The 26,454-nt window shown below is 41.2% G+C and overlaps 1 protein-coding gene and 1 long non-coding RNA gene across 2 annotated transcripts in view; both read left to right on the top strand.

The window, feature by feature from the left end:
- PSMA1 (proteasome 20S subunit alpha 1) overlaps positions 1 to 26,454 on the top strand; it is a 395,447-nt gene that overhangs the window by 85,160 nt on the left and 283,833 nt on the right. The window lies entirely within an intron of this gene.
- Positions 23,453 to 26,407, top strand: LOC307211072. The gene is made up of 2 exons (XR_013836273.1): positions 23,453 to 24,254; positions 26,204 to 26,407. It is a non-coding gene; the product is annotated as an uncharacterized lncRNA (long non-coding RNA).

The following is a 26,454-nucleotide window of genomic DNA, read 5'->3' as shown; positions in this document are numbered from 1 at the left end:
ATCCCCACCCCCACTCCCAAGGACATGGAGAGCTCAGTGTTAGAACAGAAAGCACAGAGGGTACAAGCTCAGATTACAAGACGTAGGAGTGATGTAGAGTAATAGGGATGGAGGGAGGGTAAGCCTTAGTTAGGAGCACCTCCATTCTAGGGAGATGCTTTCTTTTGTCTCTCACTGTGTTTATTAAAGAAACTAACTGGTAAGACTTTCCTTATGTTTGATCTGCTCATTTACTGCCAAAGGGAAGGAAGTCGACCCCCCAAAGCCTGACAGTTGTGTACTTGTCCTGCATTATGCACTGGGTTTTTCAGTGGGTTGTATATTTATTTTTTTCTTGCTTTTAAAACAAGCAGTTAATCTTAAACGGGGGCTGTCATTGTCATGTCAAAAATTAAGATGACAATTTTGTTTTGTTTTTTGTTTTTTTTTTAAATGTGGCGGATGCGCCCATCTGCTGAACTTCGGCTTTTTACATTCTTGCAGGTGTACATTATTACCCAAAGAGAATCGATTATTGTTGGAATCCAGACCTGTGGTCTTAGTAATTGGTACTTTTATCTTGCAAAGATTCCATGTTTATTGCTTATGAAAGAACCCACATTTCATCTTTCTGAATGGGTTATATAGGTCAATCCATCATTTATTTATTTTTTTCAATAAGAATTTATTAATTTTTAAAATTGTTACAAATCAAACCAAATCATTTAATTTAATACAATTTCTTAAAATCAGGTTTCCTTCTCCTGTTGCAAACATATATCCATCACTTCCTCCCATAGTTGCTGCATTTCTTATTTAGGGTCCAGTTGCCATCCCTCACTTGTCTCTACACCATTCTTGCAGCTAACCGCTTTTTCCTCCTTCTAAACAGAACCTATGTTACATTATTATATTTTATATTTATACATAAATATAAAATCCATTTCACGTGTGTAGTCTTTCATATACATTGTTGTTCCAGACCTGGTGTGCTGGGAGAATTAATTACTATCTTCCATTGTTCAGTTCTTTGCTGTGTTTATCTGGATGGTACAAGGCAATCCATCATTTTTCATCTCATTGTTAACGACACTTGAAATACAGTTGCTCTCTGAACCTGCCTTACACTCTCACAACATCCACATGTTGTGCTGCATTGAAAGGATTGTTTATGTGGAGGCTATTTAAAGCCTTTCAGAACACTGAAATGATTTTACAAATTCTATGCATCGCTATGTATAATAATGCCTTGTGACATGGCAATCACCAACAGAAAGCAGCAAAAGTTTAAAAGACAAATGCTTGAATACTCAGCTGATCACTGGACTTGTTTAAAACAATTTACACTAATGTAAGTGCACTGATGTCAAAGGCATATGGAGGGCATAAACCATGCATTAGCAATGTCAGCTCTACCATTACCTCAGTTGTGTGTCAAAATAAAATCCTGATATCTTAACAGTTACAGTTACAAGTGTTGCAGCTCCGAAATTTATTTGTGATATACTGGTTATATAAATTGCATTTGCACTTATGACCATCATTGTCTTTACAATAATTTGAGAGGTAAGTACCATGCATTCATTTCTAATGCACTTTACATTATCATGAAAGCACATAATGTCTGTGTTACTGAACCCTGTGACTGGATACCCTGTAGTGATTTAATGACTTCACATAAGATATAGCACATGATGGAAGAAGACATGTTTTTACCTCCCTTTCCATTATAGGTGATCTGCCTGAAGCAACTGAAAGTGTAACTCATTAACTCATGAACAACTGTAAACCGAATGGCCTTGCTCACACTAAGCAAGGCCTTGTGCAGACATAACTCTTACCATTGGGGCTGGTGGGGCAGAAGGCAAGGAGCCTAACAGTAGGTGGAGCAGAACCAACTGTGTTCAAACATATAACCAACCAATTATATGTTTCCCCCCACAACCTCCTCCTTGCTGAGCTCTACAAGGACAACCCAGTCACAAAGGAGAAGGACAGTGCCAGCCCAGGGCTGGTTGTAACGAAGGAGGTAGGCAAGTGAAAGCTGGCTGAGAGCAGATTGAGTTTGATGTGGCAATGCCCCATTTGTCCTAATGGGCCAGCCTCCACTGCTCTTAGCCATGGTTAGCTCTAGCCATGGTTTAGTGCCTATACACTGGTTAAGATCCACAGTGTTCAGTGAAAACATGATTCACATTGTCAAGTAAGTTTTTGTTTCCTTGGAGGATCTGCATTAGGGATGTACATATGACAGCTCTTTCTTGGGACTGAATAATAGAGCAAATCAGGGTAATTCAGTAGTATCTGAACCCTGAACTGAATCATAACATCAATAATCTTCAGATAAATCAGATTGGGTCCCCTGCAAAGCTGTTTCTGTTCTTTTTAGTGCTAATATAGTTATGTGTTTTCCTATGTACTGTCTCTATGTTTCTCTAGATCCATGGGCTTTCCAAGAAGCGAGGCTGTCCAAAGGTTGCCTGCAGAGCACTGAAGAGTTATGGATTATTATTTTTTAATTAAAACACAGCAGTAGATGATTTTTTTAAAAGTTAAAAGCTTCATTTAATTTTTACCCACTCCAATGTTGCTTTGGTTTAATAACAAACAAACTCCAGTGCTCTTCAGAACTCCATGGGCAGCATTCTAGATACACTCACATTGCAAGTCCTGTCAGGTGCCTGTAAAGCCTTTGGAGTGCACAAACAGCCACCAGAAAGAAAAGCTGATGTGAAGCTCCATGGTTTGAAGAAATACAAGCAAAAATACACAGGAATCAGCAGCCTCTGAATTATTCTAAAACAAGAGCCAATCTGCCACTCCCTCCCCCTCAAAGTGAATTATAGAGGAAGGTGGATCCCTTTTACTTCCTTCACCCTGTGAAAGAAAAACCCTGGACCTATTTACCTGCAATCAACCAACCATGGAGCTGCTCCTGTATCTTTAAATTTCATCCACTTTGGAACTTCCGGAGGCGGCGCGAACGGCAATGGCAGTCCTCTTCCTTTAGTGAGGAGGAAGCTCCGCAGAAACTGGGTCGTCCGCTACGGCGAAGCGGAGACCCACATCGGAAACCCACAGGCAGCAAGAGCCTGTGGTCCTGAGACTCGGCGGGCGGCAGAAGCGGTCCCCGAAACGCTGAAGGAACCCTGTAAGGGGCTCCGGAACGTGGAGGGGGTAGCGGCGCTGTGAGTCGTTTCGCAATCTACAGAGTGAAGCCGCACTGCTGCTGCCAGTGAGCGCTGACCTTTCTTCCTGGAAATTTTGGACTCGGGAAAGCAACAACCCGTGAGTAAAGAAGGACTTTAAATAATTTGAGACTAAATTAATGAATTTGGCTGAAAGCGGAGCGACGCAAAACAGGAAGTCCGTCTTCCGCTGTCATTGAACTTCAAAGCAAAGAGCTGGAGGAGTGGAGGCTTTAAAAGAATCTTCAGCCTAATTGATTTGAGCACCCAGTGAACTTTTTTTAAAACAAAATAAGGACTTTAAGTATTGGACTATCCGATTTTTATTTGCAATGTGATACCTTTCTTCTATTGGAATTACAATTTGGATGAGAAACCCAGGTGCTGGAGCTGCCTGAGTAACTTGAGCTGTCAGTTCTGCGGATCTGGCTACTGTGTATTAGAACTTGCAACAATCTGAGGGTTTGGACTTGCTACTTTGAAACATCAATTGAAGTACCAGTATGCACTGTTTGATACAATGTGGTTGTTAATACCAACTCTGCTTAAAATCTGCTATTGAAGGTCCTTTGACATTAAACTTGATTCTAGTAAATTTATTAGAATTGGATTCTTCCCTCGAGACATTTCAAGCTCCCCCTAGAGGATTTGGGATTTACAGCAGTGACATTATTTTACTTTCCTTTTCCCCGACCTCCTGTTTTGTTTTTCTCTGGGCCGTTGCTTTCTCGTGGGAACAACTCAGCTTGACTTTGACTTTTAGATAATTTTGGAATGAGGGGCACAAGAAGGAGGGGAAGAACTAGACAAGCAACTTTGACAACTTTAACCTCAGTCTCGCAGGCACGTAGATCATCTGTACCCACTTTGCCTTCAGAGGAAGAAGCTGCTGCTCTGTCAAGGGCAGGAGAGGGAGAAACTGAACAGTTACAATTGGAAGATATGGCCTCAGGAGCAAATGCTTCTATTCTAGAGAAAATCTTTGAAAAATTGGAATCTTTGGACAAGAGAGGGGAATCTCTGGACAAGAAAGTTGATGAACAAACAGCCAAAATTGATCAAAATACAGAAAGCCTAAATAGATTAACTGGACAAGTATCACAGAACGCACAGGCAATTGGGCAGTTGACGGAGGCCACATTAGAAAATCGGAAACTGGCTGAGGACACTAGTAAAAAACTAGAAAATTTTGAACAAGAGGTAAGACCAATCTGCAAACAAGTAGGTGAACATCAGACTTATCTATCTATGATTGAACTGCGGAACCGGGAGAGTAATTTAAGGATAAGGTCAATACCAGAAGTGGAAGAAGGCAATCTAGCTGAGTTTCTGACTAAAGAATTTTCCAAGTTCTGGAATTTAGAGGAAAAGGACTTTAAAATTGTGTCTGCTTTCAGGCTTGGAAGACTTGTAAAGAAAGAAAAGCCCAGAGACTGTTTGATAATATTGAGATCAAAGGAGGAAAGGGATAAGATTTTGGGCTTACATTACGGAAAGTCACTGGACATTTTGGATAGAAGAATTGAGTTATATAAAGATATTCCTAAACAACTGTTGGACCTTAGATCCGCCTACCTTGAACTGGTTAAACTGCTTAGGAGCAACTCAATTATCTTTAGGTGGGAATTTCCCCAAGGATTATCTTTTAACTTCAGAGGGAAGGTTAAGATTAGAACACTGGAAGATAGAGACAAATTTCTGACCACATACGGAGAGGACCTTCAAAAAGGAATTGAACTACCTTTTGGGCCTGGAGCACCGGCGGTACTGGCACCCTTGGAATCTGAAGACTTAGCGAACAAGATACCACCCCTGGAAAAATAACCAGATTATTTCAGGATGTCTCTGCAACTTCTGAGCTGGAATATAAATGGCTGTAATATTCCGGAAAAAAGGAGGAAAATATTTCATATATTAAAAAAAGAACAATTGGACATTATTTGCCTGCAAGAAACACATGTGACTAGGCTCCATAGAAAAGTGCTAATAAACAAAAGACTGGGCCAGGAATTTATATCTTCGGACAGAGTAAAGAAGAGAGGTGTGGTCATTTATGCAAAAGAGAGCCTGTCACCTAAACTCCTATTCAAAGATGAACATGGAAGAATTCTGGCAATTGAGATACAACATCAAGGAGAGAAATTTTTGATATTAGGAATCTATGCGCCAAATGAAGGGAAATCGGAATTTTATAAGAAGTTGCACGAGACCATGCTGGACTATTTGGACTATAACAACATCATTTTAATGGGAGATATGAACGGGGTCGTATCAACCAACATGGATAAGTCACAAAGCCAAAATGTTACAAAAGATGGCAGACTACCAAAGACTTTCTTTGAAATGACAGACAATATGGACTTAATTGACATTTGGAGAACGAAGAACCCCTTGGGAAGAGAGGGAACATTTTTCTCTGAAGCCCAGCTGACTTGGACAAGAATCGACCAAATATGGATAACTAGAGGTCTGGCACCTAAGGTCAGAAAGGTGGAAATCTGCCCAAAGACCTGCTCCGACCATAATGCAATGAAGATGGACATGACACTACTACCAACCGGTTCCTTTAGATGGAAGATGAATGACAATTTATTCAGAGATCAGGAGATTGTTGAGAAGGCCCAAAAAGCCTTGAAGGACTATTTTGAGATAAACATGAACACTACGGTGGAAAAAAGAACTATCTGGGACGCAAGTAAGGCTGTAATGAGGGGGTTATTGATACAACAGAATGCTGTAAAGAAAAGGAGACAAAATGAGAGGAAAGACAAGATTTTGGAGAAAATTAAAGAATTGGAGAAGAAGTTAAGATCAAATCCGAAGTCACAGCCGACTCTGAGAGAAATCAAACTTCATCAAGCACAATATTCTAAATTGATAAACCAGGAAATAGAGTGGAAGATTAAATTAATGAAACAAAAAACTTTTGAATCGGCAAATAAATGTGGGAAACTGCTAGCTTGGCAGTTGAAGAGGAGACAAAAACTAAATACAGTTACAAATTTAGAAATTGAAGGAAGAAATATTCAGAACCCTGTGGAGATCAGAAAGTGCTTCCAGAGATATTTCAAAAGATTATATACTCAAGGGCCGCAAGATGAGGTTGAGATTAAACAATTTTTGGAAAAAAATGGACTAACAAAATTGTCACAAGAAAATAGATCAATCCTGAATTGCAAAATAATACGACAAGAGATTGAACAAGCCATTCAGAACATGCAATTGGGCAAATCCCCAGGGCCAGATGGGCTGACCTCCAAGTACTACAAGACATTAAAAGACTATCTGATACAACCACTGATGGAGGTCAGCAATGAAATTATGGAGGGGAAGAAGGCGCCAGAATCATGGAAAGAAGCTTTTATCACATTGATACCAAAATCGGAAGCTGAAAAGACACAACTTAAGAACTATCGTCCCATCTCCCTTTTAAATGTGGATTACAAAATATTCACAGACGTTTTGGCAAGTAGATTTAAAAAAGTATTAAATGAAGTAATTCATAAAGACCAGGCAGGCTTTCTCCCAGGTAGACACTTGTTTGCTAACACAAGGAATATCATTGACATTTTGGAACTTTTGCAAACAGACATAAATACAAAAGCAGTGTTAATTTTTACAGACGCGGAGAAGGCCTTTGACAATATCTCTTGGACATTTATGAAGGGAAATTTAAAAGAAATGGGAGTGGGACGGGGTTTTGAGAATGGGATTGATGCTATATATTCAGAACAAAAAGCTAAATTGATAGTTAACAATGTGGTTACAGAAGAGTTTAAAATTGAAAAAGGAACACGACAAGGCTGCCCCATTTCCCCTTTGCTATTTATTTCGGTTCTGGAGGTGCTCTTGAACATGATTAGAGGGGACCGGTTGGTGGAAGGAATCCAGGTCGGAGCGAAACAATACAAACTTAAAGCTTTTGCAGATGACCTAGTTTTGACTCTGCAGGAGCCAGAATCTAGTACGAAAAGAGTGTTACAATTGATTCAAGACTTTGGTCGGGTGGCGGGATTCAAATTAAACAAACAGAAAACTAAGGTGCTGGGGAAAAATCTGACAGATACAGAGTCAGAACGGTTTCAGAGAGAGACAGAACTAACTGTGGTTAAAAAAGTAAACTACCTAGGGGTAAACATAACAGCAAAAAATCTGAGTCTTTTCAAGGATAATTATGAAAAATGTTGGTCAGAAATTAAGAGAGACTTAGATAGTTGGACAAAATTGAAACTTTCTTTGCTAGGCCGAATTGCTGCTATCAAGATGAATGTATTGCCAAAAATGTTGTTTTTGTTTCAAACATTACAGATTGTGGACAAGACGGAGTGCTTCCGGAAGTGGCAGAGAGATATTTCTAAGTTTGTCTGGCAGGGCAAAAAGCCCAGAATTAAGTTTAAGATATTAACTGATGCGAAAGAAAGAGGGGGCTTTGCCCTGCCAGACCTAAAGTTGTACTATGAGGCCGCAGCTTTCTGCTGGCTAAAAGATTGGCTACTTCTCGAAGACACTGACGTACTGGATCTGGAAGGTTTTAACAATGCTTTTGGTTGGCATGCATATTTATGGTATGACAAGGTTAAGATCAATAAGGCCTTTAGGAACCATATTGTCAGAAAAGCAGTGTTTAATGTCTGGACAAAATATAAAGACTTACTGGAAAATAAAACTCCAAGGTGGCTTTAAGGCCCGAAAAAGACCCAATATGGAGGCCAAATGGCCAAAATATTGGGAAATATTAGAAAAAGATGGAGACAATTGGAAATTGCAGAGTTTGGAGAAAATTAAGGACAAAGTGCGAGACTGGTTACATTACGCTCAGATTAATGAAGTTTTTAAAAATGACAAAAAGTTAGGGTTCCAGGTGGAGAAATCGAAATTGGAAACAGAACTGTTAGAACCTAAGACTAAGATACTTTCAAGAATGTACAACTTGCTGTTAAAATGGAATACACAAGATGAAATGGTTAAATCGGCCATGATAAAGTGGGCACAGGATATAGGGCATAATATCATGTTTGAGGACTGGGAAAGGTTGTGGACCAACGGGCTGAACTTCACTGCATGTAATGCTTTGAAGGAAAATGTAATGAAAATGATATATAGATGGTACATGACCCCAGTTAAACTTGCCAAAATATACCATTTGTCTGATAACAAATGTTGGAAATGTAAAGAAAATGATGGAACATTCTTTCACCTCTGGTGGACTTGCCCGAGAGTGAAGGCCTTTTGGGAAATGATATATAATGAGTTGAAAAAGGTATTTAAGTATACCTTTACTAAGAAACCAGAGGCCTTCCTTTTGGGTATTGTCGACCAGAAGGTGTTAAAGAAGGACCGAACATTTTTTATGTATGCAACAACGGCAGCAAGGATACTCATCGCTAAGCACTGGAAAACTCAAGATCTACCTACACTGGAAGAGTGGCAGATGCAACTGATAGACTATATGGAACTAGCTGAGATGACCGGCAGAATCCGAGACCTGGGAGAAGAGAAGGTTGAAGAAGATTGGAAGAAATTTAAGAATTACTTAAAAAGCATTGTAATCTGGTTGAATGTTAAGATGGAGGCTAGATCATAAATAATTGGCCACCACTAAATTAGATGCAATTAGGATGATAAGTGAGATTGAGGGAAAATCTTAAACCTTTGGGAGAACCATTAGATTATATTCTAAATGAATGGGACATAAGAATTTAAACAGGATGATAAATTGCGGGCAAGAATTGACAAAGATGCAAGTGGGAGCGGAAGACGTGAGGAAGTCCAAAGAAGTTCAGAAATTATGTTATGATATATGTTATATTGTTTATTATATTTGTATTTATGTTTAAAAATCTTAATAAAAATTGATTAAAAAAAAAATTTTCATCCACTTTGGCCAAAAGTGGGGGGTTTTTGGTTTTGATTTTTTTAAAAATTGTTTATATATTTTGCATTACAGCGAATAGGGGAGCATGGCACTTTTGGTTTTAGGGGAGCGAATAGGGGAGCATGGCACTTTTGGATCAAGAGCCAAAATCACAGGTGTAAGTGCAAAGAGCAACTCAGAAACAGATTAGAATTTTTGAAAACACATAGATACAAAGTGATTCTTGGAGCCTGTGCACAGCTCTAGTTTTTATAGGGAGAGACCAGGGGCTTATTTCTCACCTTGCAAGCACAGGGACTGGAGAGCCTGAGAAAGTGCCTTAGCCATCAAGATCAAAAGCAGAGCCAGATGGGTCAGTCCAATGACCCATCTAGTCCAGCATCATGTTCTCATAGTGGCCAGCTAGACTAGTTTAACGTAACTATAATGCTTAACAACAGCTGGATTTAAACCCTGGATTTAAAACTCACTTCAGATCATGATTTCAGATTCTGATCTTTGGTCAATTGCTAGTCATGGTTTAGATATTTAATTCCTATGTAATAATGATGTCTGCATATAGCCCAACTTGACATTCTACTTTTAGGTAAATGCTCCATTATAATGTAGTATTTGTTGGTTTCTATTTCCCTCACTGAGCAGCAACTGCAGTCACAAGACATTGTTTTGCATTCCACAGTCCAAGTTACTGTTGGATTCCCACGGGAATGGGAGACTGGATGTGATGTACACTGGTTTCCTGTTTTTCAGTGTTCTCTCGGTTTCTTTGTTAGAGAGACAGTTGCTTCTCTGCTCTCACAGAGGCAAGATGCATGTTTGTATTCTCTCGGCATAGAGTGTAAATAAAGTTAAAGAATGTAGCACATACTGCTTATCCATCTGCTGTGTGGACTACTCTGCTTGGGCTCAAGATAAGACGAGCCTGTATCAGCTTCAGATGGGCCGAAGCTGGTCAAAATCTCACAGTATTCAGTGGGACTTACTCCTAAGTAGCAGCATGTATGTCATGCCACATTTACTCCCAGGTAAGTATGGATGGGATTACAGCCTAGCAGTGTAATTCTATACATGTCTATTCAAAAGAAAGCTTCATTTAGTTCAATGAAGCTCTATATAGGATTGCTGCCTCAAAGTACAACTACTAGACATGGCAATATGACCAAAAATACAGGTATAGCAGCAAGAACATAATATTATTACAGAACAATCCCACCTTTTCCATTCATATATCACCTACCCAGGTGGTATGCAGCAGTAGCTATTGCCTTATCTCCTTGTTTTTGATATATTAGGCTTAGGGAGCAAACATATACCCCACACTTTCTAGAGTGTCAGGTGGGTGGAATAACCCATGGGAATCCGACAATAACTAAGTAGGGTTTTGAACATTGGTGCCAGCTGTTCCTTGCCAAAGGATGCATACTGTGATTCTAAACAAGATGCATTTCTTCCACATCTGGCTAGGAAAAAGCTCTGTGGTGGAGGGGGTTTGACATTATCAACCTTTTTAGTATGCAACAAAATATTTTAAGCATCTGACTTTTAATAAGTTAATCCATTCATTGTTTGGAGCTGTGCAAAGTGACATAAAAGCACAATGAAGCCTAATTAGACTTGTTCTGTGAAAGTTAATTTGTCAAACCCAGAAGCATAGTTCAGAGATAAATGCTAATATTTGAAAGTCAAATTAAAGTTGAAAAGGTTTGTAATAACAGTTAATTAACTCTTGTTTTGTTTTTGTCTCAAAAAACTTGAACCAACTGAAATACCGCTCGGTTCATCTTTAACATTTTGGATCACAAAGATAAAAATTCAAAGCTTTGAGAGAAGCCTTTGATGTCGGTATTCTCCACAGATTAGATATTATTTTAAGATCTCTTTGTTTAAAAATTCATTTTTATTATCCCTGCATGAAATGCATGGCAATTCCCCAAATAACTAACCATCAGGGCAATTAACATCTTCGATCGACACCATATTCCTGATAATTAATACAGACTTTGTACCTCCCCTGTGATAGCTGCAAGGGTTTGATTTTTCAGAGCAACTGTTCATTTACAGCATCAGTTTCATCCTAATGAAAATGGATTGTGAAACTTTAATGAACAAGACTTTGCTGTCATTATAATAAAGACTTTGAAACAACACGAAGACCTACATAGCAAGCATCTGACGACATGCATGCTGCTACTGTATATCAAGCCAATTAAGCCATACAATGAATATTTACACTGGTGTGCAGTCTTCTCTCACAATGTGACACAAGATAAACTCATAAAAGTGAGCATTCCATCCCACCCCGACAGTATCTGACATTAGGGTTTAATAAACTAGCGTCTGTAGAGCGATGGGACTTGATCTGCCCTTCTTTCTGAGGTAAACAATTTCCTTTCTTTTTTTAGCCAGAAAATCCAATTTACATACTGTACGTATGTTGCTTGTTATGAGAGGTTGGGGGGGGGGGGGAGCTCAACAACAATGGGGCGCTATACATCTACTGTTCGATGTCTGCCTCGAGTAGCAGGTATTTATAAAATCAAGTAATTACAAAAGACATCTGCCAAGGTTCATAAGCTTGTTACCAAAAGGGGTATTTATCCATTGGCATGGTGTAAAGTAAATAATTGATTTGTTCTGAGGCAGACAACTCCAGTGGGAAAGGCTTTGTTTTGTCAGCACTTCTGCACAAGCCAGCTGCAGAAAGTGGTTCTTTAAGCCCCGACTTCACAACGTCTTCGGGATATTTTGATGGTGATATCATCAAAAAATAATGCTCAAGAATCTCTTTCCACAATAAATGCTGCCTCACAGCCAGCTTAATTCCTATAAAGATCTGAATCAGGGCGGCAGGGAGGACAGGACAGTGTGAAGACTCTAGGCCCATCTCCTCTTACTTACTTTTTTGATACAAATATCTTTAAGCCTCTCATTCACATAAAATATTGAGGCAATGTACAACAGTAATATGTACAGGTGCAATAAAACACAATAAAACCAATACAAAATCATTGTTTAAAAAAATTAAGCAATAGCATAGGCCTGTCAGCATAAAAACGCCTTGCTGGAAGTTAATAGTGAGGATGTCTGCTGAATCTCTGCTGGAAGATTATTGCACATTATGGGACCAGTGACACTAAATGCCTGACTTCTTGTTGAAGGCAGTCGGGATTCTGAAAGACTGAGACGGGGGAGCAAATAACAGTGCTCCTCCAGATGATCTCAGTGCCCAAGCTGGGATAGAAAGGGTCAGGCGAGCCTTAAGATATCCTGGACCCAAGTTTTTCATGGATCTATACAATACAATAACCTTGAACCTGGCCCAGTACCATATGGGCAGTCAGTGCAGATGTTTTAGCAGAGGTGACACATGCTGTTGACCATCTTCCCCTATCAGCAGTCTAGCCACTGCATTCTGCACCAGTTAGACCTTCTAGATCAGGCCCAATGGCAGCCACACACAAAGCAGCAGTCCCGTCTAGAGGTGTCCAATGCATGGATTACAGTGGCCATATTCCTGATCCAAACATGGCCATTGGTGGCACACCAAACAAAGCTGGTAAAAAGCAATCCATGCAGCCAGCAAGATTCTCCAACTTGTATGTTTATGTCCACATAAGGCTATACCAATGAGAACTGTGAGAAGTGTTAATTTACTTAACTAATTAGCAAATTGTATACTACTTAAAACATTTAAGTTACTTCACTAATTTCTTCATATTAGTGGGACCTTGGGATTCCTTTCAACTCTACAATTCTATGATTCTTTGATTCTGTGAAATGCATGTTACCCCCATATGTTTGCCTTTCAGTAAACATTATTTGGAGAACAGCATCACAAAATTTGAAGAAGTGTGAATTTTGAAAGATTGATGTGTTTCAGTTCTTGTATTGTTTCAGAAAGGGCGAATTTGAGAAATTCAGTCTTAAACGTGAACTGGAATTCTGTCCTATCCCTGGTCTGCATATCGGAGAAGAAACAAATGCAAGTCAGGAACTGAGCTGGAAGTATTCAATTTTCCCCTGCACTTCCACCCCCCCTTTTCCTTTTTGCTGAAAAATGCCCCCCTTTTCTTTAATTTATTTTTTAAAGTATATATACGTGTGTGTGTGTGTGTGTGTGTGTGTGTGTGTGTGTGTGTGGCACTCCTAACAAATATTTCAACCACATTTTGAATGGCACTTACTCTGTACAGATTTCAAGTTGTTTCCCTAGAAGGTCTCCACTATAGGCAGTGCATGTTAGCCAATAAGGTAAAAGGTAAAGGACCCCTGGACGGTTCAGTCCAGTCTACTATGAGGTTGCAGGGCTCATCTCATTTCCAGGCTGAGGAAGCCGGCGTCTGTCCACAGACAGCTTTCTGGGTCATGTGACCAGCATGACTAAACCACTTCTGGAGCAACGGAACACCGTGACGGAAACCAGAGCACATGGAAACACTGTTTACCTTCCCACCCACAAACTGCTAGGTTGCCAGAAGCTGGGACAGAGCAACAGGAGCTTACCCCATCACAGGGATTTGAACCACAAACCTTCTGATCGGCAAGCCCAAAAGTTTGGTTTAGACCACAGCACCACCCGTGTCCCCTATACACCCAATCAGTTTACACAAGGTGGTAGAGCCCTACAGAAGACACTTCAGAAGGCACTACAGAAGACAGTTCAATGCCCCTTTGTTGTCCTGACTCTGTGGCTGCTGATACTGGTACTTCTGGCATGCTCTTTCTACTGCAAGCAGTTTTTCCTTCAGCATTTATTTTTATTATTAAATTTCTATACTGCCCTTCATGCAAAGATCATGGGGCAGTTCACTATATAAAAACACAAAAATAAATTCATTCAGTAAAAGTTTGCTTGCATCATAGGCTGCAATAAGGTTATCCATGGCGTGTGAAAACACAGAACATTGAAGTTGTTATCCAGACAGATTTTGGGCTGCTTGTACTGAATAAATATATAAGCATGTTCACTCTAATCCCAGTCCCTAAACCACTGACATAAATGTTTAATAGATTTGTACCAAGGGTAGACTCTTGTACATGATTGAAGTGGCATGTATTAAGCTGCTAGGAGTCACACAGTTTGCAGTCCTCCAACTACTTACTCTTAAATAATCACATTGGCCTTATTCACAATACAGACACACCAAGTGTTAGCCAATGAGTTTACTTTGGCACCAACATTGCCCGTGAAATTTATGTTTAACAGATGCATAAAGTCCATTATACACATATTTTGGAACTGACATCAGCTTAGCCAGTGAGACTGGCTGACTCCCTGAAAATACAATTACATAATAAAAGAGTTCAGAATTTTGCTGATTGTATTTGCCATTTCTAGGAAATTACTGTGTACCTAATAGAGTTTGTTGCCTCTGTTATTTAACATTTCATTTGGTTAATGTTATTAAAGTGTGCAAGTTAAACTATTAGAAAATTAGAACAATTTCCTTTCAGATTACAGCCAGTGTTATGGTAAGCGCCATAATGGACTGGGGTGCTGTCAGATCAACACAGCTAAACATTCCACCTGCAAAAATGACCTCATTGTCTGTGGGTTGCGATCCTGCCCACCCTTCACCAGACCAAGAAACCAGACGCTGAGGCTAGTCTTGAACCTGCTGGCTGCACTTCTGCTGCCAAGAAAAATTAAAGTGTATGGAGTCTTTCCCTTATTTTTAGAACATATGCAGGATCAAGTCACTGAAAAATAACTGGGCCAAGAGGTTGGTGAAGCAGAAGGTGCTAAAATCAGGAGAATGAAGGAAGGAGTAACATTCACTTGTCTCTTGAGCTATAGTCCATCTTTGTGACCTTTCCTAAAGGAGCATCACTAGGGAATTTTGCAAATTGAAAACGCTATATGTCCAGTGTTTTCAGCCTGTTTTGATTGATTGATTGATTGATTGACTGACTGACTGACTGACTGAATTCTGAGTTAGAGAGGCAAAGAATTGTGAGGTAGAAGGCCTGTTGAAATCAGTGGGACCTTGAGCACTTTACATTGGCTACACCGTGCTCAGTGTTTCAGCACTGAGAACTACCAGGACTTTATGAAGAAGAGCCAGCTTATCAACATGCAAAGAGATAATGCAGAATGGAGGCGCATTGGTGTGTTGGTTTGTGATACTACAAAGGCATTCAGCTCTGCTTCCTTAGACCATATTGCTTGGGGTATTTCTCTCTCTACATTCCTTAAGAGAAGACTTTTGGGGAGAGCTCTCTTTGAAACAAAAGGCGGGACAAATTGCTCAGCAGATGTGCATTGAAACCAGGGCCAGCCTTCCCTGCACCAGCTAGGCTGTAAGCTACCCTGCTGCCCTTAGGAACAACAGTGCAGGATGCTGTCTTACTGCCAGTGTCAAAATAAGATTCAGTTGCCAGTCTGGTCACCTTTTTATTTTACCTGGAATAAAGGTGAGGAGGCACCATCTTATCCTTTGCCTCAGGCAGTAAAATGTCTTGGGCTGGCCCTTATTGAAATATAGCCATAAAGATGGGCTGACAAGTGCTTAATAATAATAATAATAATAATAATAATAATATAATATTATTATTTACGGTATACCCCACCCATCTGGCTGGGTTTCCCCAGCCACTCTGGGCAGCTTCCAACAAAGTATTAAAATACAGTGGTCTGTTAGATTACCGTATTTTTCGCTCTATAACACGCACCTGACCATAACACGCACATCGTTTTTAGAGGAGGAAAACAAGGGAAAAAACATTCTGAATGAAACAGTGGATGTATCATTTTTGTGCTTCATGCTGTGGCCACAGACATGTGATCTGATGGTGAATTTGGGGTGACCCAATGCAAAAATCCTGAGAATCCCTGTGGATCCATGCTTTGTAACCACGTTTTTGCACCATTGCAGCCCCAGGCAACAGTGGGTGCGTGATTTTTGGGGGGCAGGCTGTAGCCATGGACATGCTATGTGCTCTGATGGTGAATTTGGGCTGACCCAATGCAAAGATCCTGAGGATCCATGTGGATCCATGTTTTGTAACCACGTTTTTGCACCATTGCAGCCCCAGGAAACAGTGGGTGCGTGATTTTGGGGGGGCAGGCTGTAACCATGGACATGCTATGTGCTCTGATGGTGAATTTGGGGTGACCCAATGCAAAGATCCTGAGGATCCATGTGGATCCATGTTTTGTAACCACGTTTTTGCACCATTGCAGCCCCAGGCAACAGTGAGTGCGTGATTTTGGGGGGGCAGGCTGTAACCATGGACATGCTATGTGATCTGATGGTGAATTTGGGGTGACTGAATGCAAAGATCCTGAGGATCCATGTAGATCCATGCTTTTTAACCACGTTTTTGACCATTGCAGCCCCAGGCAACAGTGGGTGTGTGGTTTTTGGGGGGCAGGCTGTAGCCATGGACATGTTATGTGATCTGATGGTGAATTTGGGCTGACCCAATGCAAAGATCCTGAGGATCCATGTGGATCCATGCTTTTTAATCACATTTTAAGTGGGGAGGGAAGGAAAAACACAGAAGGGACAAGGAGCAGGAGAGGGTTGTGCAGAGAAGCAGCTGGCTAAGAATGCAGGAGAGGGGTAGGGAGGAAAGGAAGGCAAAAGTTTTCCCTCACCTACCCACCCAAGCCAGCCAGCTCGCGCGCGCGCGCGCTCTCTCTCCCTTCTGCATGTTTTCAGCTTTCCCCTCTGCTTGCCTGGAGGGGAGGGGCTTTCCCTGCTCTTTGTTCCGTTTGAGCAAACACAGCAAGGAAACAGAGATGGGTGGGCAGTAAGACCCTGAGGCAGAATGCCGGAAAGCAGCCGCTTCCTCTTTTCAAGTTTCCCTCCTAGGAGACGTGCGATTTGATTTTTGCCTGATTTTTTTTGCCTCCCCTTGCACTATTTGGCTCCAGGGACCACACATTCGCTCAATAACACGCACAGACATTTCCCCTTCCCTTTTAGGAGAAAAAATCTGCGTGTTATAGAAGGAAAAATACGGTAAATTAAAAGCTTCCCTAAACAGGGCTGCCTTCAGATGCCTTCTAAAATTCTGGTAGTTGTTTTTCTCTTTGACATCTGGTGGGAGGGCATTCCACGGGGCAGGTGCCACTACCAAGAAGGCCCTCTGCCTGGTTCCCTGTAACTTGGCTTCTTGCAGTGAGGGAACCGCCAGAAGGCCCTTTCTGCTGGACCTCAGTGTCCGGGCAGAATAATGGGGGTGGAGATGCTCCTTCAGATATACTGGACCAAGGCCATTTAGGGATTTAAAGGTCAGCACCAACATTTTGAATTGTGCTTGGAAACGTACTGGGAGCCAATGTAGATCTTTCTTTTCCCCTTTGGCCCTCTTGCTTCCATCTCCTCATTGTCCCCATTTCAGTATTTCTTCTCTTGGATCAATCATTAGCTGAATCCTCTGCTTTAGGATGAGAGGGCTCAAATAGTTTGCAATGTGGGCATTGATCTGTATGAGGATGTGTGGGTCTTGGTCCACCTTTTCTGGGCTGTGAACAATCTGTGACAGCCGAAAAGAAGTTAAATGAAATTGATGGGTAGATGGAAACTGGTTAGCCCTGCAAATTTGAAACACAATGCTGCAACGGCTGGCTGGAGGAACAAAATTAGTTTGCAAGATTAAAACATATTAATACAACTCAGAAACTGTCATGTCAGAGATTCTAACTCTAATGCTGGATGACAGCCAAATAATTCCAGTTCTGAACAGAATGTAGCACATCATGCTTGCAGTCTGCTTCACATCACATCACCCAGAATCCTCCTCTCAGGGTATAAAATACTAGAATCAGAATTTTCTTTTATTATTTTTTTGCAAGACAAAAATGACTGAGTGCAAACAAAAAGGCTGGCATAAGTTATTGAACGTATATCACTGAACTATTGTTAAGGGTTTCTGGACAGTATCATATGACCAGCATGAAGAAGGACTGCAGCCCAGTCTTAGGTCGTGTGTTTTGCATACAGAAGATCCCAGGTACAATTTCTGCATCTCCAGGTAGGGCTGGAAAACACTCCAATCTGAAGTGCTAGAAAATTGCCCCCAATCCATGTAGAGACTGTAGACAATAGTGAAGTAGATGAACCAATGGTCTGACCTGGTATAAAGCAGCTTCCTATGACTGCATGGCAAGGGATTTAAATAGCTATCCCAGAGGGCCAAACATGGAAGGAAAACAGAAGAGCACAAGTTAGCATGGGAGGAGAGATGAAAATGATTGTGTGCTTCCTATTCTCTTTCTGATGAACCCTCTAAAAGTATAGAACTCCATCTTACCATAGGCTAACTAGTGTATTATACTTGTATCAAGTATATAGATGTATCGAGAAATACATTTACTCTAACCATCGCTGTATCTTCCTCCTACGTTCCGCTCTCCCGTCCCTCCATTTAGATCAGAGGTAGCTAACCTGTGGCCCCCCAGATGTTGCTGGACTACAGCTCCCATCATGCTTGACCATGCTGGCTGGGGCTGATAAGAGTTGTTGTCCAACGACATCTGGAGTGATACAGGTTTGCCAGCCCTGATTTAATAGGCTTGCCTCTTTTACTGCACTTACCACTGCAAGTGCAAAGATTCCTCAAACTCTAGATGTCAGCCAAAAGACACTGAGCAAGCTGACTTGTAAATGCAAAGTGAAATGTTTTACATTTCCAGTAGATGTCAGCACATCTCCCTCAATGAGCACTTCCCTGCTTACATTGTGAAATTATAATTTTTGATTCTTTCTTTTTAAAAGACTGAAGCTGTGCAAATGAAAGCTTTCCTGTTCATCCAAATAAAGCCATTTTTTAATAGGCATCTTTATTGCCTAGAAAGATTTTTAAAGTCTTCATGCAGAACAGACTTCTTGAAACAAGGGAAGTGAGTGACCACATTCTCATCTGAGCTCTTTGGAGACCCTTAAGTGGAAGACTGGAGTTAACCTGCAGTAACTTGGCTCAGCCTCACTTTACATTTGCAAAAATTGTAGGCTGAAGGAACTACAGTGGTACCTTGGTTCTCAAATGCCTTGGAACTCAAACACTGGAAGCCCGGAAGTAAGTGTTCTGGTTTCTGAACTTTTTTAAGAAGCTGAAAGTGCTCTGTTTTGAGTGTTACACTTCCGATTTGAGTGCCACACTTCCATTTTGAGTGTTACACTGAGGTATGTCTGTTTTTGCTATTTATTTTGCATTTTTGTTTTTGCGGCTCTTTTTTGTTTTGTTTTTGTGACTGTGTGGAACCCAGTTCAGCTACTGATTGATTGATTGTGTGACTACAGTACATTGTTTATTACTTTCATCTAATAATAATAATAATAATAATAATAATAATAATAATAATAATTTTTTATTTATACCCCACCCTCCCCAGCCAAGGCTGGGCTCAGAGCGGCTTACAAGCAATAATAAAAACAAGTTGAATGATTACAACTTAAAAACAAAATTAAAATACATTAAAATATTACAACATTAAAATAAAATGTAGCCTCAACGCAGGAGGAGAAGGAAAGAAAAAAAGAAAGAGAGGGAGGGAATCAAATTGGCTCCAAGCCAAAGGCCAGGCGAAACAACTCTGTCTTACAGGCCCTGCGGAAAGAAATCAGATCCTACAGGGCCCTGGTCTCATGAGGCGGAGCGTTCCACCAGGCCGGAGCCAGAGTTGAAAAGGCCCTGGCTCTGGTCGAAGCCAATCTAACTTCCTTAGCGCCCGGGACCACTAGGGTGTTGCTATTTATGGACATTTATTTATGCTATTTATGCCCCCTCCGTGGGGGGCGGTCTTGTAGGTACGAGGGTCCTAGGCCGTGAAGGGCTTTAAAGGTCAAAAGCAGCACCTTAAATCTGACCCTGTACTCCACCGGGAGCCAGTGCAGCTTGAAAAGCACTGGGTGAATATGCTCCCATGGCAGAGACCCCGTGAGGAGCCTCGCTGCAGCATTCTGCACCCGCTGGAGTTTCTGGGACAGCTTCAAGGGCAGCCCCGTGTAGAGCAAATTACAGTAGTCAAGCCTGGAGATGACCATCGCATGGATCACTGTGGCCAGGTCGGGGCGGGAAAGGTAAGGGACCAACTGCTTGATGCGGCGAAGGTGGAAAAATGTCGCCTTGGCTGTTGCTGTAACCTGCGCCTCCATGGAAAGGGAGGCATCAAGGATTACACCCAAACTCTTAACGGAAGGCAATGGCACTAATTGGGCCCCCGCAAGAGAAGGGAGTTGGTCCCTCATCCCCATGCCATCCTTACCCAGCCATAGGACCTCTGTCTTTGAAGGATTTAGTTTCAATCGGCTCCCACGAAACCATCTAGCCACAGCTTTCAAGCATCTGGTCAGTGTGTTCGGGGCCGAGTCAGCGTGGCCATCCATCAGCAGATAGAGCTGAGTGTCATCAGATACTGGTGACAGCCCAGCCCAAAGCTCCGGATAATCCATTATCTAATGGATCAATGGCCTTGTTAGATAGTAAAATCCACATTAAATTGCTGTTTTAGGGATTGTTTTTTAAAGTCTGGAACGGATTAATCCATTTTACATTACTTTCTATGGGAAAGCGCACCTTGGTTTTGGAATAATTTGGTTTTTGAATGGACCTCCAGAACAGATTAAGTTTGAGAACCAAGGTACCACTGTATGCCACAATTAACTGGGTGCACACCAGTGCTTTTTTCCTAGACAAAAAGGTGCTGGTACTGTGTAGCGAACAGAGGCCTAGTCTGGCTCTCTCTCTGGCAGGTGCACACTCCGCCCTGTGGCCATTATTACCCACCAAAGCAGCTTCACTGCTGAGTCCTGGGTGGACAGAGCCATAACAAGACTCGAAAGGGAGAGGAGAGGAGGAGCTTATCTTCACGGCATGCCAGCTGCACCCACCCCTGCCCTGCTCTGGGATTGAAGTTACGAACATGGCACTAGCTGCCTTGGCAGGGTAGAAGTTTCTGCATCAGGGGACGCACCTTTGATTTACCCAGCCAAGGTGCCCCAATGGACAGGCGAGTGCCAACCTGTCAGGGACTGGGCAGAGGAGGAATGGTGGAGACTGCCTCCCTAGCCTGACCCTTCCAAAGAAGAAGACAGTTCAGAATTACAACAGGGGTTTGAGGGAGGTCACAGCTCAGAGGCAGATGAGGGGGAAAGCTGGGAGATAATGGGAGAGGAGGTAGAAGAAGCACCAGAGGGGGGACAGCTGATGGACTTAGTATCTTTAGAAGCATTCCAGACCCTCCCTCCCCAGAACCTGGCAGGCATTGAAAGTAGGAGAGCAAAGAGCTCAAAGGCAGAGGGCACTTCTCAGCTCCCGTAGTGATGACGCATAATGGGAGAGAGGAAGGGGGTGGAGTACTCACTTGGAGTAACACTATTACTCCAAGAGGCGGCATTTCTAGGCCTCTCTCTGTGAATATTGAATAAAAAGCATTGGTAAGAACTTTCCTTGTCTTATCCATTCCTGGCAACCTACCATGGGGGATTGGATCCTTTGACGCCTGACACAACCCGAAGTCCTGACCCCCATGAATGAATTATAGTTGGGGACACACACACAAACAAATCCTACACAGCCAGTCCCTGACATTTAAGCAGTGCTTTTTTTCTAGAAAAAAAATTGCTGGTACCGCATACCATTGAGTACCACCAGAAAAAAGCACTGGTGTCCATACCCTTGTGTATGAAGAGTCAATTGATCAAATAAAATAGCAATATAATCAAGTGATCAGCATCAATTCATTAATACAATCCTACTCTTGCAATACTGTTTCTTCAAAATATTCTTGACTTTGTAATATTTGCTAGTATGTTCTCTCTCTCTCTCTCTCTCTCTCTCTCTCTCACACACACACACACACACACACACACACTTAGCATGTCCCCATTGCTGGCTTCATCACCGTCTCTGTGTTCGAGAGACAAATGTCTCCAGCAGGGCAGCTTTCTGTGGTCCTGTTTGCTCCATGGAAGCTCAGGTTCTACATCGTGCAGGGAGCCTTTGTGAGTAGAAAAGTCTCCCTGCTTCAGAAGTTCAGCTCCCAACATGTGGAAGAAGATGACGAAGCCAGTGGATAAAATATAATGGAGGGTGTGCTCCCTGCTCTACTTCTCACATGATGGGAAACACTGTCAAACAGAGCTATTGTATGTAGGAATTGCTATGAATATTTTTCCCTATACCATAAATTCTGTGGGTAATGGAAAGCTCCTTCATCTAGCCCCAAAATGGAAAACAAGCGAGGTCCCAACTAAAAAGGGTGGCAACTTAAGAATATGCACAACTCACAGACTTAACTTATAGAATAAGAGAAAAAGAAGAACATACGTTTAAAGAATATTGGAAAACGTTTATTGAATATATGGGAAAGAATTGTGTACAGCTGAAAACAGAAATTCAACAGTGTAAACAGGTTTTGATGGAAGCAATAATGGAATACTGAATGGTATAGTTTTTGTAAAATACGCAGGGATTTATGATATGGAAAATGAACCATGGAAAGAGATGAAGAGAAGTCATTGATATCTTAAGGATGTAAAATGAGTATTTTAAATTTTAAAACAGAAAACTTAATAAAAATTATATACAGAAAAGAAAGAAAGCTCCTTCATCCAATGGACACTTCCACCAACAGAATGGGGAGGAAGTCGATTTTTGCCCGTTCCTCCTCCCTCAGCAGTCTCCTCCTACCACCTCTCATGCTGTTCTAAAGCAGACCCCCAACCCTCTGGAGCAGATACAGGAAGCTGCAGAGAGTTTCTGCAGACAATCAGCAAAATCCCCTCCCTTCCTGTTCCACTGATAGAAGCCTCTCTCAGATCAGACACTTCCGTCATCAGAAGCGACATATTTGGATACAATCGGCAAACTCTTCCTCTAACTGTGCGGGGCTTCAGATTATTCCATGCATATTAAGAGTGGTGCTGCAACATCCAGAGCCAAAATGAGGCAGAAGATTAACCACGTTGCCTTTGAGGTATGGTGTGGATAGAGGCTCAAAGCTTGAAATGGACGGTCTAGGTTCAAATTCTTTGTCAGCCATGAAACTCGCCTGGCAGCTTGAGGTCAGTCAGTCTCTCAGATAACTTACTCAGATAACAGGTTTGTCATGAGGTTAAAGTGTGAGGGGAATGATTGTATCCCACTTCAAAGAAGGCTCGGATAAAATGTAGCAATAAAATAGAAGGAATCAAGAACAGTTCTGATCAGGGCCACCGTGCTCAAAAGTTCACGTGAAGTAAAATAAAATTTAAAAAGCTTATATCTCAGCACCTTTAAATTAAAAATCATTTTCAAGCACAGGTACAAAATTAAAGGTTGTTTCCTCCTTGAACTCTCCAGGCAGTTTATTAAATCAACTGAAAGGATGGCACACTAGGGAAACAATGAAAGCAGCCAGCCCTGAGAAAATTGGTTAATTATTCACCTGAAGGGTTCCCAGAGACATGCATGCAACATAGCTTTTGTTTTGGTTTTTGAAAGAAATAAGCTAATAACTCCCCTTTACCTGGAAGAGGGGGGAAACCTTAATTCTTTGTCCAGCTTAGCTGCTGTGCTGTGATTTTAAGTAAAGTGTCTACTATGAATAAACAGAAAGTAAAGAAGATGTCTGTCACAAAGGTCGAAGACACGATGGCTCTGAAATGGGCAAGAGCAGTAAATCGTGCAGAGGAGAAGAAGTATGCCGAGAAGATCAAAGTCCTCCAAAAAGCAGCGTGTCTAAGCTCCTACGAAATGGACCGAGAAAAAGCCACACTTCTGAAGTTTCTGGAAAAAGTTCAGATGACTACAGGGCACCTAAACAAAGACACTCCCTTATTAAATTCACACGCAGGAGCACAAAACAACCCGTCATCCAAATAACTCCAGACCTACTGGATACTGTAGCTTCTGCTGAAATTATTTCTTTGGTGATTGGAGAAGTTTCAACCAGATTATTTGCTGTGTAGAAATGCTAGACTGCATTCCTTGAAGAATATGGAATTATTAAGATAGTGAATTCTGCCTTGGACATCAGCACCAATCTAAATAACTCCGTTTGAATAAACCATGGAACATCCTGGAAAAGGCGAAACATGAACTCTGCTTTAAAATATCTGCCTGAAATTTGTAATCTCTGCAAAACTGATGAATTATCTCAAATTCCTGAGCACATCACTAAAATCAGGGCTTTATTTCAACCAGAACTCACCGCAACTCAGTTCCAACACTTCTTAGGTGGGCAGCATTACCGTTATAAGAGAACAAGGGAGACTTTCATGGTGAGTTCCGGCACCTCTTTTTTCTAAAAAAATAGCACCGACTAAAACCTTTTCAAAAGAACACTTCAAGTGCTTTGAGGGGAGAGAGATTTAAAAAGCAAAAGCAACAACAGCAATGTAAGTTTTTCTTTGCCTTTGAGAGTCATTTTGATCCCCCAAACAAGACTGCTGGTAGGATAAGCAAAAAAGTTTCCTGTTTCCAGTCACCAAAATTCAGCAGAAATATTATCAGAATTCCGGATTTCTGGAAGATGACCAGGAAGAATTGGGACTATGCAAATTGCACCCATCAGGTGTTTCTCAATACAAAGCTTGCTACCTTCTCAAGCTGTAACCCTATGATCGCTTACTAAGGAGTAAGGCCCATGCAACTCAATGCGACTTACTTCTGAGGATGCTCATACTATGAAGATATATCAAAGGAGTGTGACCGGGTCAGGAATTAAAAACAAAACTTCTAACATACTCTTCTGATTCAGCCCCCTTCTCCGGGCTGTCAATATTCTTAACTATAGATGTTTCATGTGGGGTGGGGTGTGTGTGTGTGTGTGTGTGTGTGTGTGTGTGTGTGTGTAAGGGAAATATTAGCAAGACCAAATGTTTGTACCAGATTATTGAAAACAAAAAAACAGGTTTTAACAGTTTTCACTAGAATTGTATGTATTTTGCCAAGGCATACTAACCTGACAGAAACAGATGCTTACGGCTTTTTTTTTTAAGAGGGTATTATGCTGAGGAAAGGGCAGAAACCTTGCCAAATTTCACCTAGATTTCGGGACAAGGGCAAATTACATTCAAATGCTAAATTATATGTAAACCTGTATCCATATCACCTCACGGTGTAGCCTTATAGGGTTTTCATGTTTTTTATCTGAAAAAAGGCAGTTTAAAGAATGATGATGATACTGATAACAAAAACAGTTTGTTAGAATGTGCATGCCACATTTCACTTAGAGAAGAAAATACTAAGGCAGTTCACAAACAACTAAAAGTCACCAGCTGTTTAATTTTATTTATTCGGTTTAATTTCACTCTGACCCAAACTGGTATATCTGAACATATGTTTATCTGAGCCAGTTCCTTATGTGGATTCTTTTCATTTTCTTTTCACGACATGTTTCCACCTTTGGTTAATAGTTTCATTATTCCAGTTCTATATATAATCAGTTTCTTACATTTTCCTTTTCTAATCTAATAGAGTTTCCCATCAGTAGAACATAACCTTTTAGTGCCAAACACCTTGAGTGTTACAAAAAGATGTAGTTAAAACTGTAGCAATTATTAAGGAGGCATTGAAATACTGAGCCAAAACACAAAGGTCTTGCCAGTAGGAGACATGATACATCATGGAAGATATAACAATATTCTCTGTACTGCTGTCAAAATATCTTTTAAAATCTCATGTCTTAGCGTCATGTACACCCACCCACACCAATTAATATCAAAGGTAAGATGGGTGGGGACCAGAAAGAGATCATCCATTTGTGGAATTCACTTCCCAGAGAGGCCTGTCTGGTGACTCCATCAATATCCTTGCAGTGTAGGCAAAGATGCATTTTTGCTCCCAGACTTTTAAATGTACAGTGGTACCTCGGTTTAAGAACAGCCCTGTTTACAAACTATTCATTATAAGAACTCTGCAAAACCAGAAGTAGTGTTCCGGTTAGCGAACTTTACATCAGTCCATGAATGGAAGCCAGAAGGTGGAAGGGCACTGGCAGCAGGATGCCTCATTAGGGAAAGCGCACCTCTGTTTGAGAACGACTTTGGTTTAAGAACGGACTTCCGGAATGGATTAAATTTGTAAACCGAGGTACCATTGTATACCCACTTACCTCCATGGCTTTTTACTTCTGAGTAGACATGTATAGGATTGCGCTGCTAATGTCTTTGTTTTTGTAATATTCTATATGTCTATTTTAACTTGTGCTTATAAACCATTTGAGCAGCTTTGCTGACATCACAGAAACACGATCAGTCTCCAGTGAACCTCACCCCAAAGAAACTAAACCCAAGAGATGTGCGAGACCTGTGAAACCTCTCGTTACTCAAAGACTGGAATGCGTTTAGCAGTATATTCATTCCCTCTGTGTTGTGCATTAATATAATCGAAACAGCTTGGCTTGTGGAATAAAGCTCTTTTGAAACATTGAGACTTAACTCCAGACAAACCTGTTCAGGAACAAGAGAACATTTTACA

Source organism: Podarcis cretensis (assembly GCF_951804945.1).
Source record: "Podarcis cretensis genome assembly, chromosome: 1".
NCBI lineage: Eukaryota > Metazoa > Chordata > Lepidosauria > Squamata > Lacertidae > Podarcis > Podarcis cretensis.
Note: the sequence above shows the minus strand (reverse complement) of the source record. Positions and strands in the feature narration are given on the sequence as shown.